We start from the raw sequence: 20,454 nt of genomic DNA on the forward strand, positions 1-20,454 counted from the left end.
TTGATATTTATCGCTTCTTTGGCTGTTATTTCACTTCACGGTACTATTCTTATGCATTTTCTCCCTTATTTTGCAAGGTTTACATGAAGAGGGAGAATACCGGCAACTAGAATTCTGGCCTGAAAGTGGAGCAAAGTTGAGATACCTATTCTGCGCAACTCCAAACACCGTGAAAATCAACGGATATTTTTTTCCCAATTTATAAAAAATATTGGGCTGAAGAAGTGCTGGAGGAGCACCAGGGGGTGCCCACAAGCCTGCACGGCGCGACCACCCCCCAGGCCGCGCCATGGGGGCTTGTGGGCACCCCACTGGCCGACTTGCTCCCCTCTTTTGCTATATGGAGGGTTTCGTCCAGGAAAAAATCAGACGGGAGCTTTTTCGTGGTTTTGCCGCCGCCATGAGGCGGAACTTGAGCAGAACCAATCTAGAGCTCCGGCAAGACGATCCTGCCGGGGAAACTTCCCTCCCGGAGGGGGAAATCGTCGCCATCGTCATCACCAACACTCCTCTCATCGGAGGGGACTCGTCACCATCAACATCTTCATGAGCACCATCTCATCTCCAAACCCTAGTTCATCTCTTGTAACCAATCTCCGTCTCGCGACTCCGATTGGTACTTGTAAGGTTGCTAGTAGTGTTGATTACTCTTTGTAGTTGACGCTAGTTGGATTACTTGGTGGAAGAGTTTATGTTCAGATCCTTGATGCTACTCATTACACCTCTGATCATGATTATGATTATGCCTTGTGAGTAGTTACTTTTGTTCCTGAGGACATGGGATAAGTCATGCTAATAATAGTCATGTGAATTTGGTATTCGTTCGGTATTTTGATATGTTGTATGTTATTTTTCCTCTAGTGGTGCTATGTGTACGTCGACTACATAACACTTCACCATTATTTGGGCCTAGAGGAAGGCATTGGGAAGTAGTAAGTAGATGATGGTTTGCTAGGTTGACAGAAGCTTAAACCCTAGTTTATGCGTTGCTTCGTAAGGGGCTGATTTGGATCCACTAGTTTAATGCTATGGTTAGACTTTGTCTTAATTCTTCTTTCTTAGTTGAGGATGCTTGCGAGAGGGGTTAATCATAAGTGGGATGCTTGTCCAAGTAAGGGTAGTACCCAAGCGCCGGTCCACCCACATATCAAACTATCAAAGTAACGAACGCGAATCATATTAACATGATGAAACTAGCATGACAGAAATTCCCGTGTGTCCTCGGGAGCGTTTTTCCTCCTATATGACTTTGTCCAGGCTTGTCCGTTGCTACAAAAGGGATTGGTCCACTTTGCTGCACCATTGCTACTTTTTTTACTTGTTGCTTGCTACGAATAATCTCACCACACAATCACTTGTTACCGACAATTACAGTGCTTGCAGATTTTTCCTTGCTGAAAACCAGTTGTCAGATCCTTCTGCTCCTCGTTGGGTTCGACACTCTTACTTATCGAAAGGACTACGATTGATCCCCTATACTTGTGGGTCATCAAGACTCTTTTCTGGTGCCATTACTGGGGAGTGAAGCGCCTTTGGTAAGTGGAACTTGGTAAGGAAACATTCATATAGTGTGCTGAAATTTCTTGTCACTTGTCACTATGGATACTAATCCTTTGAGGGGCTTGTTTGAGGTATCTTCACCTCGAACGGAAGCACAAAGAGTTTCTCCTCAAGTTGCTGCACCTACTAAAAATATTTGCTTTGAATTTCCTTCGGGTATGCTTGAGAAACTGCTGGCTAATCCTTTTACAGGAGATGGAACATCACATCCACACTTGCATCTAATCTATGTAGATGAGGTTTGTGGTTTATTTAAGCTTGCAGGTGTGCCCGAGGATGACGTCAAGAAGAAGGTCTTTCCTTTATCTTTGAAGGATAAGGTGTTGACATGGTATAGGCTATGTGATGATACTGGATCATGGGACTACAATCGGTTGAAATTGGAATTTCATCAAAAGTTTTATCCTACGCATTTAGTACATCGTGATCAGAATTATATTTATAACTTTTGGCCTCGTGATAGAGAAAGCACCGCTCAAGCTTGGGGGAGGCTTAAATCAATGCTATATTCATGCCCCAATCATGAGCTCTCAAGAGAAATTATCATTCAGAACTTCTATGCTCGGCTTTCTCATGATGATCGCACCATGCTTGACAGTTCTTGTACCGGTTCTTTTATGAAGAGAGATATTGAATTCAAATGGAATTTATTGGAGAGAATTAAATTTAACTCTGAAGATTGGGAGCTTCAAGAAGGTAAGGAGTCAGGTATGAATTTCACGTTTGAGTGCGTTAAATCCTTTGTTGAGACAACTACTTTTTGTGACTTTAGCGCTAAGTATGGACTTGACTCTGAGATAGTAGCTTCATTGTGTGAATCCTTTGCTGCCCATATTGATCTCCCCAAAGAGAAGTGGTTTAAATATCATCCTCATTTAGAAGTCAATGTAGTTAAACCCACTCCAGTTAAAGAGAAAGTCATTGCCTATAATGATCATGTGGTACCCAGGGCTTACATTGAGAAACCACCTTTCCCTGTTAGGATAAAGGATCATTCCAAAGCTTCAACTGTGATATGTAGAGGCTATATTAGAACACCTACACCCCCTGAGCAAATTAAAGTTGAATCTATCATTGCTATTATCAAAGATCTTCTGTCTGAAGAAATTGAGGGACATAATATTCACTTTTGTGAAGATGCTGCTAGAATTGCTAAACCTCACGCTAGAGACAAACATAGGCATGTTGTTGGCATGCATGTGGTTTATTTTAAGATAGGAGATCATTGCTATCATGGTTTATGTGACTTGGGTGCTAGTGTTAGTGCAATACCTCAATACTTATACGATGAAGTCAAAGATGAGATTGCACCTGTAGAGATAGAACCTATAGATGTCACTATTCAGCTTGCCAATAGAGGTACTGTGTGCCCTGTGGGAATTGTTAGGGATGTTGAAGTCTTGTGTGGTAAAACAAAGTATCCTGCTGATTTCCTCGTTCTTGCTACCGCTCAAGATAGCTTTTGTCCCATCATATTTGGCAGACCCTTTCTCAATACCGTCAATGCTCATATTGACTGTGAGAAGCAAACTGTCACTGTTGGCTTTGAAGGTGTGTCACATGAGTTCAATTTCTCCAAGTTTGGTAGACAACCTCATGAAAAAGAGTTGCCTAGTAGGGATGAAACTATTGCCTTAGCCTCTATTGTCGTGCCCCCTACTGATCCATTAGAGCAATACTTGCTTGAGCATGAACATGATATGCATATGGATGAAAGGGATGGGATAGATAGATTTGTCTTAGAACAATATCCCATCCTTAAGGATAACTTGCCTGCTGAACTCCTTGGAGATCCACCCCCACCAAAGGGTGATCCTGTGTTCGAGCTTAAACAGTTGCCTGATACTCTTAAGTATGCCTATCTTGATGAAAAGAGATATATCCTATTATTATTAGTGCTAGCCTCTCGGAGCATGAAGAAAAGAAGTTACTAAAAACTCTGAGGAAGCACCATGCTGCTATAGGATATACTCTTGATGATCTTAAGGGCATTAGTCCCACTCTATGCTAGCACAAGATCAAAACTGATCCTGAATTCAAACCAGTTGCTGATCATCAAAGGAGATTGAATCCTAAGATGAAATAAGTAGTGAGAAAAGAAATACTAAATCTCCTGGAAGCGGGTATCATCTATTCAGTTGCTCATAGCGAATGGGTGAGTCCGGTGCATTGCGTTCCTAAGAAGGGAGGCATCACCGTTGTCCCTAATGATAAGGATGAGTTGATCCCACAGAGGATTATTACTGGCTATAGAATGGTGATTGATTTTAGGAAGTTGAATAAAGCCACTAGGAAAGATCATTACCCTCTATCTTTTATCGACCAAATGCTAGAAAGACTCTCCAAACACACGCACTTCTGCTTTCTAGACGGTTATTCCGGTTTCTCCCAAATACCAGTTGCACAATCTGATCAGGAGAAAACCACTTTCACCTGCCCTTTTGGTACCTTTGCTTATAGAAGTATGCCTTTTGGCTTATGTAATGCACCTGCCACCTTTCAAAGATGTATGATGGCTATATTCTTTGACTTTTGTGAAAAGATTGTCGAGGTTTTCATGGATGACTTCTCCGTTTACGGGTCTTCCTTTGATGATTGCCTCAACAACCTTGATCGAGTCTTACAGAGATGTAAAGACACCAATCTTCTCTTGAATTGGGAGAAGTGCCACTTTATGGTTAATGAAGGCATCGTCTTAGGACATAAAATTTCTGAAAGAGGTATTGAAGTCGATAAGGCTAAGGTTGATGCAATCGATAAAATGCCATACCCCACAGATATCAAAGGTATAAGAAGTTTCCTTGGTCATGCTGGTTTCTATAGAAGGTTCATTAAAGACTTCTCTAAGATTTCTAGGCCTCTTACCAATCTCTTGCAAAAGGATATTCCTTTTGTCTTTGACGATGATTGTGAGGAAGCCTTCGAAATACTTAAGAGGGCTTTGATAACTGCACCTATTGTTCAACCACCTGATTGGAACTTACCTTTTGAGATCATGTGTGACGCTAGCGATTATGCTGTTGGTGTTGTTCTAGGGCAAAGAGTTGATAAGAAGTTGAATGTTATTCACTGCGCTAGTAAAACTCTAGACAGTGCCCAAAGAAACTATGCTACTATGGAGAAGGAATTTTTAGCAGTCGTGTTTGCATGTGAAAAGTTCTGGTCTTACATAGTTGATTCCAAATTCACTATTCACACTGATCATGCTGCTATTAAGTACCTCATGGAGAAGAAGGACACTAAACCTAGACTTATCAGATGGGTTCTCTTGCTACAAGAATTTGATCTGCACGTGGTTGACAAAAAGGGTGATGATAACCCAGTAGCGGATAACTTGTCTAGGTTGGAGAACGTTCTTGATGACCCACAACCTATTGATGATAGCTTTCCCGATGAGCAATTGAATGTCATCAATGCTTCACGTAGTGCACCGTGGTATGCTAATTATGAATACTATATCGTTGCCAAATATATACCACCTAGTTTCACGTACCAGCAAAACAAGAAATTCTTATTTGACTTGAGACACTACTTTTGGGATGATCCTCACCTTTATAAGGAAAGAGTAGATGGTGTTATTAGACGTTGTGTACCTGAACATGAACAGAGACAGATCCTACAGAAGTGTCACTCCGAGGCCTACGGTGGACACCATGCAGGAGATAAAACTACACACAAGGTACGTATTGCAATAAGGTTTCTATTGGCCCACTCTCTTCAAGGATGCCCGTAAGTTTGTCTTGTCTTGTGACGAATGTCAAAGAATAGGTAATATTAGCAAACGTCAGGAAATACATATGAACTATTCACTTGTCATTGAACCATTTGACATCTGGGCTTTGATTATATGGGACATTTTCCAAATTCCAACGGGTATACACATATCTTAGTTGCTGTTGATTACGTCACTAAGTGGGTAGAAGCTATCCCCACTAGTAGTGTTGATCATAACACCTCTATCAAGATGCTGAAAGAAATTATCTTCCCTAGATTTGGAGTCCCTAGATATCTAATGACTGACGGTGGTTCACACTTTATTCATGGTGCTTTCCGTAAAACGCTTGCTAAGTACGATGTCAACCATAGAATTGTGTCTCCCTACCACCCTCAGTCCACTGGTCAAGTAGAGTTAAGTAATAGAGAGATTAAACTGATTCTGCAAAAGACTGCCAACAGGTCTAGAAAGAATTGGTCTAAGTAGCTCGATGATGCACTATGGGCTTATAGGACTGCCTATAATAATCCCATGGGCATGTCTCCGTATAAAATGGTGTAGGGTAAAGCATGTCACTTACCTCTTGAGTTAGAGCATAAAGCTTATTGGGCAATCAAAGAGCTCAACTTTGATTTCAAACTTGCCGGTGAGAAGAGGTTATTTGACATTAGCTCGCTTGATGTGTGGAGAACTCAAGCATATGAGAATGCCAAGCTCTTCAAAGAGAAGGTTAAGAGGTGGCATGATAAGAGGATACAAAAGCGTGAGTTCAATGTAGGTGATTATGTCTTGCTATATAACTCTCGTTTAAGATTCTTTGCAGGCAAGCTTCTCTCTAAATGGGAAGGTCCCTATGTTGTTGAGGAAGTATATCGTTCCGGTGCTATCAAGATCAACAACACGGAAGTTAATTGTCCCAGAGTGGTAAATGGGCAGAGAATCAAGCATTATATCTCAGGTACTCCCATAAATGTTGAAAGCAATATCATCAATACCATAACTTCGGAAGAATACCTAAGGGACATTTATCAGCCTGTTTTAGACTCCTAAAACAAAGAGGTATGTGATTCGGTAAGACAAAAGAGTCCAAAACTTTTCCAGTAGGAAATTTTCTCCGTTTTGGAATATTTGAAAAAATACAAAAATTGAAAGTAGTCCGGAAAGTGCGCGAGGAGGTGACAAGCCTGCACGGCGCGGGCCCACCCCTGGCTGCGCCGTGAGGGCTTGTGGCCACCTCGTGCACCTCTCGTACTCCATTTTCATGCAGGGCACTCCTTCTGGTCTGGAAAAAATCATTATATATACTTCCATTTGGTCTGACCCCTGCATCACGCAGATTTGCTCTGTTTTTTTGTTTCGAGCCTGTTTTCTACCGCAGATCTAGGTCAAGATGTCGTCCCAGGAATCTGTGGGGGAGAACAACCTCCATCAAATCTATTGGAAAGTTCATGCTGATCTGAAAAGGATGGAGGTCATGGAGGCTAGAGAGAGGCTACCTAAAGAAAACAAGGGCAAAGCCAAGGAGAAGAATCAGGCATGGGATGAAGTGCATTCTGTGCTCAACAACGAAGAAGTTGAAGGAGTGGATTTCCTCCAACCCTACCTCCACCTACTGTCTCCATCCTTGATTGAACTCTTGAGGTTTTGTGAAACAACTCGTGCTCGCAATACTTGTCTCACTCGTGAAGTTGTTTTGCTGGAAAAACATATCACAGATCTCCAAGGCATAAATCAAAGATTAATGGCCCTCTTGGAGTCAAAGATTGCAACAACTCGACCATCACCACCAAAGGAAGACAACTGAGCATTGGTATGGGCAATCCCCTTGGCTTGTGACAAGCTTGGGGGAGTTGCCCCGGTATCATATCACCATCACATCTTTTGCCTTTACCTTTGTTTTAGTTTTCCTTTTCAGTTTTCTCTTTTTTCTAGTAGAGTAAAAGTTTTAGTGTTTTAGTTTTGAGTTTAGCTTTGTGTCACCCCCGATGTATTCTTGCTCGTGAGCCTTATAATAAAGATTGTCTTAGTTGAAGGGCTTTGCCTCTTGCCATGACCAATAGAGTGAGAATAGAACAAAAGCATGAAAGATCATGTAATGATCTTATGGGAAGTGATAGCTTCACATATGAAAAGAATGAGGATTGAAACTTGTTGAGGGTAGGAAAACGTAGACCTTGGTCATTGTTGCAATTAATAGGAAGTGATAAGGAAGGAGAGGTTCACATATAAATATATCATCTCTGACACCATCTATGATTGTGAACAATCACTAAACTATTACATGCCTAGAAGTAGATGTTGGACAAGAAAGACAACGTAATGAATTGTGTTTGCTTGGCTCTGAACAATGTTATATGATTAGAGATCGCTTAGCATGTGACGATTGCTTCCACCTCATATTAGCCAAAACTCCCGCACTAAGTAGAGATACTACTTGTGCATCCATAAACCTTCAAATCAGTTTTGCCATGAGTGTCCACCATACCTACCTATGGATTGAATAAGATCCCTCAAGTAAGTTGTCATCGGTGCAAGCAATAAAAATTGCTCTCTAATATGTATGATCTATTAGTGTGTGGAAAATAAGCTTTATACGAACCTGTGATGAGGAAGACATAAAAGCGACAGACTGTATAATAAAGTTCTTTATCACAGGGGGCAATATAAAGTGACGTTCCTCCGCACTAAGAGGACACGCATCCAAACCTTCAAAGCGCATGACAACCTCTACTTCCCTCTGCGAATGGCCTATCTTGTACCTTTACTTTTTGCCCCTGAAAGAGTCATGGTGATCTTCACCAATTCCTTATTTCGCCTTTATCTTGGCTACCGTCACATGCTTGGGAAAGATCTATATTCATATGTCAACTTGGAGGTAGGCACTCATGAATTATTATTGTTGACATTACCCTTGAGGTAAGCAGTTGGGAGGCAAAACTGTAAGCCCCTATCTTTCTCCATGTCGAGCTGAAAATTTGATCTCATGAGTACCACGTGGGTTGTAGCAATTGTAGAGAACGAAAGAATGATTGAGTATGTGGATTTGCTTTACAAGCTCTTATTTGACTCTTTCTGATGTTGTGATAAATTGCAATTGCTTCAATGACTATAGGCTATCGGTTGTTACTTATCGGTAAGGTTCTTGATCCATGCTTTACTTTGTGAAGGAATTATCACTTTAAGCATGAGAGATTATATGTTGGTATTGCTGTTCTGATCATGATCATGATGCATGCATGTTCGTATCTTGTTTTGTCGACACCTCTCTCCCTAAACATGTGGACATATTTATGGAGCAAGGTTTTCGCTTGAGGACAAGCGAGGTCTAAGCTTGGGGGAGTTCATACATCCATTTTGCATCATGTTTTCATGTTGATATTTATCGCTTCTTTGGCTGTTATTTTACTTCACGGTACTATTCTTATGCCTTTTCTCTCTTATTTTGCAAGGTTTACATGAAGAGGGAGAATACAGGCAACTGGAATTCTGGCCTAAAAGTGGAGCAAAGTTGAGATACCTATTCTGCGCAACTCCAAACGCCATGAAAATCAACGGAGATTTTTTCCCAATTTATAAAGAATATTGGGCCGAAGAAGTGCCGGAGGGGCACCAGGGGTGCCCACAAGCCTGCACGGCGCGGCCACTCCCCAGGTCGTGCCATGAGGGCTTGTGGGCAGCCCACTGGCCCACTTGCTCCCCTCTTTTGCTATATGGAGGGTTTCGTCCAGGAAAAAAATAAAACGGGAGCTTTTTCGTGGTTTCGCCGCCGCCACGAGGCGGAACTTGAGCAGAACCAATCTAGAGCTCTGGCAGGACGATCGTGCCGGGGAACCTTCCCTCCCGGAGGGGGAAATCGTCGCCATCGTCATCACCCTCACTCCTCTCATCGGAGGGGACTCGTCACCATCAACATCTTCATCAGCACCATCTCATCTCCAAACCCTAGTTCATGTCTTGTAACCAATCTCCGTCCCGCGACTCCGATTGGTACTTCTAAGGTTGCTAGTAGTGTTGATTACTCTTTGTAGTTGATGCTAGTTGGATTACTTGGTGGAAGAGTTTATGTTCAGATCCTTGATGCTACTCATTACACCTCTGATCATGATTATGATTATGCCTTGTGAGTAGTTAATTTTGTTCCTGAGGACACGGGATAAGTCATGCTAATAATAGTCATGTGAATTTGGTATTCGTTCGGTATTTTGATATGTTGTATGTTGTTTTTCCTCTAGTGGTGTTTTGTGAATGTCGACTACATAACACTTCACCATTATTTGGGCCTAGAGGAAGGCATTGGGAAGTAGTAAGTAGATGATGGGTTGCTAGAGTGACACAAGCTTAAACCCTACTTTATGCGTTGCTTCGTAAGGGGCTGATTTGGATCCACTAGTTTAATGCTATGGTTAGACTTTGTCTTAATTCTTCTTTCTTAGTTGAGGATGCTTGCGAGAGGGGTTAATCATAAGTGGGATGCTTGTCTAAGTAAGGGCATTACCCAAGCGCCGGTCCACCCACATATCAAACTATCAAAGTAACGAACGTGAATCATACGAACATGATGAAACTAGCATGACAGAAATTCCCGTGTGTCCTCGGGAGCGTTTTTCCTCCTATAAGACTTTGTCCAGGCTTGTCCCTTGCTACAAAAGGGATTGGGCCACTTTGTTGCACCGTTGCTACTTTTTTTACTTGTTGCTTGCTACGAATCATCTCACCACACAATCACTTGTTACCGACAATTTCAGCGCTTGCAGACTTTTCCTTGCTGAAAACCACTTGTCAGATCCTTCTGCTCCTCATTGGGTTCGACACTCTTACTTATCGAAAGGACTACGATTGATCCCCTATACTTGTGGGTCATCACATACCTACCTATATGTGGTATCTACCTGCCGTACCAAGTTAATTTGCATGTGCCACTGTCTAAACCTTCAAGAAATAATCTGTTTTGCATGCCCGAACCGCTCATGTGGTGACGAGGGGCGATCAGTATCTTCCATGCTAGGCGTGTTATCCTCGATATGTGTTTATTCACTATAATTCACGAGAAAGGGGCCGGTAATTAGAATTCCCAGCTCCATGCTCAAATCGAAAATATAATTGCAAACAAAACTCCCCTGGATTCATGTTGGTATGGACGGCACCCGAGTATTCGGCTAGTCGTGGAGTGTGATTGATCGGTGGTGGGGGAGTCAAAACTTTACTTTTCTGTTTGGGAAGCGCCTATAGCATGTGTAGCGTGGAAGATGGTGAAAACTCTTAGTCATTGCATTGACAATGAAAGCATGCCACCCAAAATTATTATCTCTGTTTTAAAAGCTTGAGCTCTGGCACCTCTAGAAATCAATGTTTCCCTTTGCAAAGGGCCTGTCTATTTATGTTTCTGTTGAGTCATCCTCTTCTTATAAAAGCACCAATTAGAGAGCACCTCTGTCATTTTTATGCTTTGCTTTTAACTATGATTGAGTATGACTGTGACCGGATCTTCTTTGCCATGAATTACAATGTTTAGTCAGCCCTTGGTCTTTGAAGGTGCTCTGCATTTATGTTTTGCGGTCCCAGAAAGAGCTAGCAAGATACCATCTGTTCACACTGCTTTATGTTGTTTTGATTGAAGTGTTGACGTTTGAAACTTATCATTATTTCTCGCTAGTTGATCTTGCCATTGATATGAGTTTACCGTGAGAACTAGATGTCATTTTCTTATGTGGTTAGCTTGTGATCTTGCTGAAATTCTGGATATGAGTTAGACATAGTTGCAACAACAAGATCAAACAGAGTTCGTAAAAGTTTTTCTTTTGTCTCTTTCAGTTCGTCAACTGAATTGCTTGAGGACAAGCAAGGTTTTAAGCTTGGGGGAGTTGATACGTCTCCGTCGTATCTACTTTTCCAAACTCTTTTGCCCTTGAATGGAACTAACCCGGACTAACGTTGTTTTTAGCAGAATTGCCATGGTGTTGTTTTTGCGCAGAAATAAAAGTTCTCGGAATGACCTGGAAATTTACGGGGATTTTTTGTGGAATATATAAAAAATACTGGCGCAAGAATCAACCGGAGGGGTGGAGCTGAGAGCCGACAAGCCCACCAGGCGCGCCCCCCTGGCCGCGCGTGGCAGGCTTGTGGGGCCCACGTAGCTCCACTGCCTCCAATCCCAGCTCTATTTAGTCCCTTTCGTCTGGAAAAAAATCAAGGAGAAGAGTTCATCGCGTTTTACGATACGGAGGCGCCGCCACCTCCTGTTCTTCCTCTAGAGGGCAGATCTGGAGTCCGTTCTGGGCTCCGGAGAGGGGAGATCGCCGCCATCATCATCACCAACCTTCCTTCATTGCCAATTCCATGATGCTCTTCACCGTTCGTGAGTAATCTCATCGTAGGCTTGCTAGACGGTGATGGGTTGGATGAGATCTATCATGTAATCGAGTTAGTTTTCACGGGGATTGATCCCTAGTATCCACTATGTTCTGAGATTGATGTTGCTCCTACTTTGCCATGCTTAATGCTTGTCACTAGGGCCCGAGTGCCATGATTTCAGATCTGAACCTATTATGTTGTGGCCAATATATGTGTGTTTTTTATCCTATCTTGCAAGTTGTAGTCACCTACTATGTGTTATGACCCGGCAACCCCGGAGTGACAATAGCCGGAACCACTCCCGGAGATTACCATAGTATGAGGAGTTCATGTATTCACTAAGTGTTAATGTGTTGGTCCGGTTCTTTATTAAAAGGAGAACCTTAATATCCCATAGTTTCCATTAGGACCCCGCTGCCACAGGAGGGATGGACAATATATGTCATGCAAGTTCTTTTCCCTAAGCATGTGTAACTACATATGCAATACATGCCTACATTACATTTACGAACTGGAGCTAGTTACATATCTCTCCGTGTTATAACTGTTGCATGATGAATACCATCCGGCATAATCATCCATTACCGATCCAATGCCTACGAGTTTTTCCTACTGGTCCTTGCTACGTTACTTTGCCGCTACTGCTGTCACTACTGCTACTATTACTCTATCACTAGTGATGTCACTACTGCTATTGTTACTCTGTCGCTACTGCTGTCACTTTGCTGCCACTGGTTACCGTTGCTACTATTTCTATCATACTACTCTGCTACTGATACTTTGCTGCAGATACTAAATCTTTCAGGTGTGGTTAAATTGACAACTCAACTGCTAATACTTGAGAATATTCTTTGGCTTCCCCTTGTGTCGAATCAATAAATTTGGGTTAAATACTCTACCCTCGAAAACTGTTGCGATCCCCTATACTTGTGGGTTATCAACCGACACCTGCTTTGTTGGGATATGTATGCATGTCTCTATACGGATGTGCCATTTGGGTTTATAACTAGTCATGTCGACCCGGGTTCTTTGTCATTCGAATGCAGGCGACATATACACATACGTGAGCCAAAAGACGGAAACGGTCCGGCCCAGGTAAGGTGGTAGCCGTAGATTTAACCGTGTGTGAGGCCTCAAAGTGATGTGTTGCGTTACAAGTTGAGTTCTTATGACTTAGGATTGGGGTCCCGACAGACAGACTCATAGCAATGCACACATCACGCGCGGTACACATCATGGCATACTTTAGAGCCTACGGTTAAGGCACAGGGGACGACCTTCGTCCTTTATCTTTCTTCTATCTAGCCGGCCTTTGAGTCTTACTCAAATTCACACCCTACAACATAACCAAGAACTCCTTTGCTGATCTATTTTGAACTCCTTCAAAAACTTGTCAAGGCAAGCATTTCGTTGAAAGTTTTATCAAGCGTTTTGATCTATCTCTATGGATCTTGATGCTAAATGTTCAAGTAGCTTAATCCAGGTTTTCCTTTGAAAAACACTTTTCAAACAACCCTATATGCTTTCGAGAAATTCTACATCATTTCCGATCAAGAATATGTCAACCACATATACTTATCAGAAATCTATAGTGCTCCCACTCACTTCTTTGGAAATACAAGTTTTTCATAAACTTTGTATAAAACCAAAAGCTTTGATCACTCATCAAAGTACTTATTCCAACTCCGAGATGCTTGCTCTAGTCCATAGAAGGATCGTTGGATCTTGCATACTTGTCAGCATCCTTAGTATCGACAAAACCTTCTGGTTGTATCACATACAACCTTTCCTCAAGGAATCGTCAAGGAAACAATGTTTTGGCATCCTATGTGCAATATTTCATAAATAATGCAGCAACTGCTAACATAATTCCAACAGACTTTTAGCATCGCTACGAGTGAGAAAGTCTCATCATAGTCAACTATTTGAACTTGTCGCAAACATCTTTGAGACAAGTAGAGCTTTCTTAATGGTGACTTGTCACCATCATCGTATGTCTTCCTTTTAAAGATCCATCTGTACTTAACGGTCGTACAACCATCAATTAGTTCTTCCAAAGTCCACACTTTGTTTTCATACATGGATCCTCTCTCGGATTTCATGGCCTCCAGCCATTTTTCGGAATCCGGGCCCACCATCGCTTCTCCATAGCACGTAGGTTCATTGTTGTTCAACAACATGACCTCCAAGACAGGGTTACCGTACCACTCTGTAGTAGTACGCGACCTTTGTCGACCTACGAGGTTTGTAGTAACTTGATCCGAAGCTACATGATCACTATCATCAGCTTTCACTTCAGTTGGTGTAGGCGCCACAGGAACAACTTCCTGCGCCCTTCTACATACTGGTTGAAGTGACGGTTCAATAGCCTCATCAAGTTTCCACCATCCTCCCACTCAATTCTTTCGAGAGAAACTTTTCCTCGAGAAAGGACCCGTTTCTAGAAACAAACACTTTGCTTCCGGATCTGAGATAGGAGATGTACCCAACTGTTTTAGGTATCCTATGAAGATGCATTTATCCGCTTTGGGTTTGAGCTTATCACGCTGAAACTTTTTCACATAAGCGTCATAGCCCCAAACTTTTTAAGAGACGACAGCTTAGGTTTCTCCAAACCATAGTTCATACGTTGTCATCTCAACAATTACGTGGTGCCCTACTTAAAGTGAATGTGGTTGTCTCTAATGCCTAACCCAAAACGATAGTGGTATTTCTATAAGAGACATCATAGTATGAGCAATATCCAATAGGGCGCGGCTATGACGTTCGGACACACCATCACACTATGGTGCTCGAGGTGACATGAATTGCGAAACAATTTCCACATTGTCTTAACTGTGTACCAAACTCGCAACTCGGATATTCATCTCTATGATCATATCGTAGACATTTTATCCTCTTGTCACAACGATCTTCACTCTGAAATAGCTTGAACTTTTCAATATTTCAGACTTGTGATTCATTAAGCAAATACTCTTGTATCTACTCAAATCGGCAGTGAAGTAAGAACATAACGATATCCACTGCGTGCCTCAGCACTCATTGGACTACATACATCAAAATGCATTACTTCCAACAAGTTACTTTCTTGTTCCATCTCACTGGAAAAATGTGGCCTTCAGTCATCTTGCCCATGTGGTATGATTTGCATGCCTCAAGTGATTCAAAATCAAGTGAGTCCAAGCGATCCATCTACATGGAGTTTCTTCATGCGTTTATACCAATAGGCATGGTTTGCATGTATCAAACGTTTCAAAAATGAGTGAGTACAAAGATCCATCAGCATGGAGCTCCTTCATGCATTTTATACCAATATAACTCAAGCGGAATCATCACAATTAAATGGTATATCATTTCTACTTTGTATCTTTTGGCATCAATATTATGAACATGTGTACCACTACGATCGAGATTCAGTAAACCATTGAAGGTATTTATTCAAGCAAATAGAATAAACATTATTCTCTTTAAATGAATAATCGTATCGCAATAAACACGATCTAATCATGTTCATGCTCAACGCAAACACCAAATAACAATTATTTAGGTTTAACACTAATCCCAATGGTAGAGGGAGCGTGCGATGTTTGATCACATCAACCTTGGAAACACTTCCAACACATATCATCACCTCGCCTTTAGCTAGTCTCCGTTTATTCCGTAGCTTTTATTTCAAGTTACTAACATTTAGTAACCGAATCGGTATCTAATACCCTCGTGCTACTAGGAGTACTAGTAAAGTACACATCAATATCATGTATATCCAATATACTTCTGTCGACTTTGCTAGCCTTCTCATCTACCAAGTATCTAGGGTAGTTCCTCTTCAGTGTATGTTCCCCTTATTACAGAAGCACTTAGTCTCGGGTTTAGGTTCAACCTTGGGTCTCTTCACTAGAGCAGCAACTGGTTTGACGTTTCATGAAGTAACCCTTCTTGCCCTTGGCCTTCTTGAAACTAGTGGTTTTACTAACCATCAACAATTGATGCTCCTTTTTGATTTCTACTTTCTAGTGTCAAAAATCGCGAATAGTTCAAGGATCGGCATATCTATCCCTGATATGTTATAGTTAATCACGAAGCTCTAGTAGCTTGCTGGCAGTGACTTTGGAGAACCATCACTATCTCATGTGGAAGATTAACTCCCACTCGATTCAAGTGATTGCAGCACTCAGACAATCTGAGCACATGCTCAACGATTGAGCTTTTCTCCTTTACTTTGTAGACAAAGAATCTTGTCGGAGGTCTCATACCTCTCAACAAGGGCACGAGCATGAAATCCCAATTTCATCTCTTGGAACATATCATATGTTCTGTGACGTTCAAAACATCTTCGGCGCCTCAATTCTAAGCCGTTATGCATCACACACTGAACTATCACGTAGTCATCAAAAACGTGTAAGTGAGATGTTCGCAACATCCACAAACGACGCTCGAGGTTTAGCACACCGAGTGGTGCATTAAGGACATAAGCCTTCTGCCCAGCAATGAGGAAAATCCTCAGTTTACGGACCCAGTCCACATAATTGCTACTATCATCTTTCAACTAAATTTTCTCTAGGGACATATTAGAAATAGTAGAGCTACACCACAAGCTACAACATAATTTGCAAAGACCTCTTGACTATGTTCATGATAATTGAGTTTAGCTAATCATATTACTAATAATTCCCACTCAAATAGACATCCCTCTAATCATTCAAGTGGTGCATGATCCAAATCCACTAACTAAAGTCCGATCATCACGTGAGTTGAGTATACTTTCAGTGGTGAACATCTCCATGTTGATCATATCAACTATATGATTCATGCTCGATCTTTCGGTCTCTTGTGTTCCGAGGCCATATCTGTACATGCTAGGCTCGTCAAGTTTAACCCGAGTGTTCCGCATGTGCAACTGTTTTGCACCCGTTGTATGTGAACGTTGAGTCTATCACACCCGATCATCACGTGGTGTCTCGAAACGACAAACTGTCACAATGGTGCACAGTCGGGGAGAACACAATTTTATCTTGAAATTTTAGTGAGAGATCACCTTATAATGCTACCGTCGTTCTAAGCAAAATAAGGTGCATACAAGGATTAACATCACATGTAATTCATAAGTTACATGATATGGCCATGATCTTGTGCTTCTTGATCTCCATAACCAAAGCACCGGCATGATCTTCATCGTCACCAGCGCCACACCATGATCTCCATCATTGTGCCGCCATCGAGGTTGTCGTGCTATCTATGCTATTACTACTAAAGCTACTATCTAGAAAAATAGTAAACGCATCTGCAAGCACAAACGTTAGTTTAAAGACAACCCTATGGCTCCTGCCAGTTGCCGCAGCATCGACGTGCAAGTCGATATTTAACTATTACAAAATGATCATCTCATACATCCAATATATCATATCATGTCTTTGGCCATATCACATCACATGCATACCCTGCAAAAATAAGTTAGACGTCCTCTAATTTGTTGTTGCATGTTTTACGTGGCTGCTATGGGTATCTAGTATGATCGCATCTTACTTAAGCAAAGTGATATGCAAATCGCTATTTAACCTTCTCCAAGGACCGCCTCGGTCAAATCTGATTCAACAAAATTTGAAGAAACAGCCACCCGCTAGTCATCTTTATGCAACAAGTTGCATGTCAGTCGATGAAACCTGTCTCTCGCAAGCGTACGAGTAAAGTTGGTCCGGGCCGCTTCAATCCAACAATACCGCCGAATCAAGAAAAGACTAAGGAGGACAGCAAATTGAACATCAACACCTACAAACTCTTTTGTGTTCTACTCGAGATATCATGTACGCATGAACCTAGCTCTGGTACCACTGTTGGGGAACGTAGCATGGGAAACAAAAAAATTCCTACGCACACGCAGTACCTATCCATGGTGATGATCATCTATGAGAGGGGAGAGTGAATCTACATACCTTTGTAGATCGCTAAACGGAAGCGTATATAGCGCGGTTGATGTAGTGGAACATCTTCGTGATCAAATCGTAGCCCGTATCGCGATCTCATCACGATCCGTCCCGCGATCTCATCACGATCAATCCCGTTCTAGTGCTGAACAGACGGCACCTCCGTGTTTAGCACACGTATAACTCGATGACAATCCCCGCCTTCTTAATCCAGCAAGAGGGGCAGAGAGGTAGATGAGTCTAGTCCTTCTGAAGGAACAAGCTCACAAGATGACCTTCCACCACAAGACCACAAAGGCAAGGGAAAGCTTCAAGATGACATTGACCTATTTGAAGAAGAACCCCAAGCCAAGGTCAAGTGGGTTCCCAAGGATACTACTAGCTCTACCTCAACAAGTGCTATAACAACTCCAAGGATTCCCATCAATTTGATGTGGATTCCCAAGAGGAAGAACTAGAAGTTCCTGAGGGGTGACTCTGCCAATGAAATTCACTCTTATTCATTTTGGCAAGAACTATATGCAATCAACCTCAACCTTATGAATTATTTCAAGGAGTCACACATTCCCTCAAAGGTAAGCAAGGAACTAGGTAATCAATGCATATTTGGACATCATCCCATTTGTGCTTCACTCCATGTCCATAGATATACTTGCATATGTTCCTTTTTGCTTTGGGACTAACCCATGTTGGTGAGAAGAGTATGAAAAGAACAAGGATTGCTCCGAACTCAAGATGATCTTCATCAACTTTGAGCATCCACGACTACTTCACCTACTTGAAGTCTTCCACGACAAAACCCAAGGTTAGTTGATCCCTCTTTGTGGAGATATCATATCAAGGGGGGGCTTTACTCTAATACTTGAGTATAAGCATATCCTAAAGATATGAACACATTAATGCTTATGTAAAAGTGGTAACCCAACTTGTGCTTAACGGTGAGTATGACCTATATGATCAAGTATTCTTGCTTCGCTCCTATGTCAATATACTCATATATAGATGACCTTGTCATCGCCCAAGTGCATGATAGCTGCTAGGATGTTTGTGCATGTTCACCATGTTTGTATCATCATTCTTATTGTGTGAGCATGTTGGCCTACATTATTGGGGAACGTAGCATGGGAAACAAAAAAAATTCCTACGCACACGCAATACCTATCCATAGTGATGATCATCTACGAGAGGGGAGAGTGAATCTACATACCCTTGTAGACCACTAAGGAGAAGCGTATATAACGCGGTTGATGTAGTGGAACCTCTTCGCGATTCAAATCGCAGCCTGTCCCCCGATCTCATCACGATCCGTCCCGCGATCTCATCACGATCCATCCCGATCTAGTGCCGAACGGACGGCACCTCCGCGTTCAGCACACGTACAGCTCGATGACGATCCCCACCTTCTTGATCAAGCAAGAGGGGCGGAGAGGTAGATGAGTTCTCCGACAGCGTGATGGCACGCTGGTGATGGTGATGATCTATTCCTGCAGGGCTTCGCCTAAGCACCGCAGAAATCCGATCTAGAGGAAGAACTACTAACTAGAGGAGAGGGTAGCACGTGGCTAAAGTTGTGTCTCAAAAACCCTAAAACCTCTAGTATATATAGGAGGAAGGAGGGGCTAGCCTTGAGCACCAAGGGAACCTCCCTTGGGCTTGGCACAATAGGAGAGGAGGAGTCCTGCTCCAATCCTACTTGGAGTAGGACTCCTCCCCAAGTTGTCCACCTATTTTTGTTTTTCCACTTTTTACCTCATGGGCTTTCTTTGGTTGACTAGTTATCCCACTAAGAGCTCTTGCGCCACCATCAAGTCCACGTGGCCCTCTTGGGGAGTTGTGATCCCGCCTGGTGGGCCCCGGTACACTGCCGGTAATGCCCGAAATCCTTCCGGAATCCAAACAACAACTTCCTATATATCAATCTTCATTTTCGGACCATTTCGGAACTCCTCGTGACTTCCGGGATCTCATCCGGGACTCCGAACAAAACTTCGGTCACCAGCACCTATAACTCAACTATACTGAAACGTCACCGAACCTTAAGTGTGCAGACCCTGCGGGTTCAAGAACTATGCAGACATGACCTGAGACACTCCCCGGTCAATAACCAATAGCGGGACCTGGATGTCCATATTGGCGCCTACATATTCTACGAATATCTCTATCGGTTGAACCTCTATGTCAAGGACTCAGTTAATCCCGTATGCTATTCCCTTTGTCCTTCGGTATGTTACTTGCCCGAGATTCGATCGTCGGTATCTCCATACCTAGTTCAATATCGTTACCGGAAAGTCTCTTTACTCATTTCGTAATACAAGATCATGTGGCTAACTCCTTACTCACATTGCTTGCAAGGCTTATTGTGATGTTGTATTACCAAGTGGGCCTTGATATACCTCTCCGTCACACGGAGTGACAAACCCCAGTCTTGATCCATCCCAACCCAACAGACACCCATGGAGATACATGTAGATCACCTTTATTGTCACCCAATAACGTTGCGATGTTTGATACACACAAGGTGTTCCTCCGGTGTCCGGAAGTTGCTTGATCTCATGGTCATAGGAACAGATGCATTGACATGCAGAAAAATAGTAGCAATAAACTAACACGATCATATGCTACGTTTATAGTTTGGGTCTTGTCCATCACATCATTCTCCTAATGGTGTGATCTCGTTATCAAGTGACAACACTTGCCTATGGCCAGGAAACCTTGCCCATCTTTGATCCACGAGCTAGTCAACTAGAGGCTCAATAGGGACAGTGTGTTGTCTATGTATCCACACATATATTTGAGTTTCCAATCAATACAATTCTAGCATGGATAATAAACGATTATCATGAACAAGGAAATATAATAATAACCAATTAATTATTGCCTCTAGGGCATATTTCCAACATGCATGAA

Source organism: Hordeum vulgare, chromosome 1H (assembly GCF_904849725.1).
Source record: "Hordeum vulgare subsp. vulgare chromosome 1H, MorexV3_pseudomolecules_assembly, whole genome shotgun sequence".
In the NCBI taxonomy this organism is placed as follows: Eukaryota; Viridiplantae; Streptophyta; class Magnoliopsida; order Poales; family Poaceae; genus Hordeum; species Hordeum vulgare.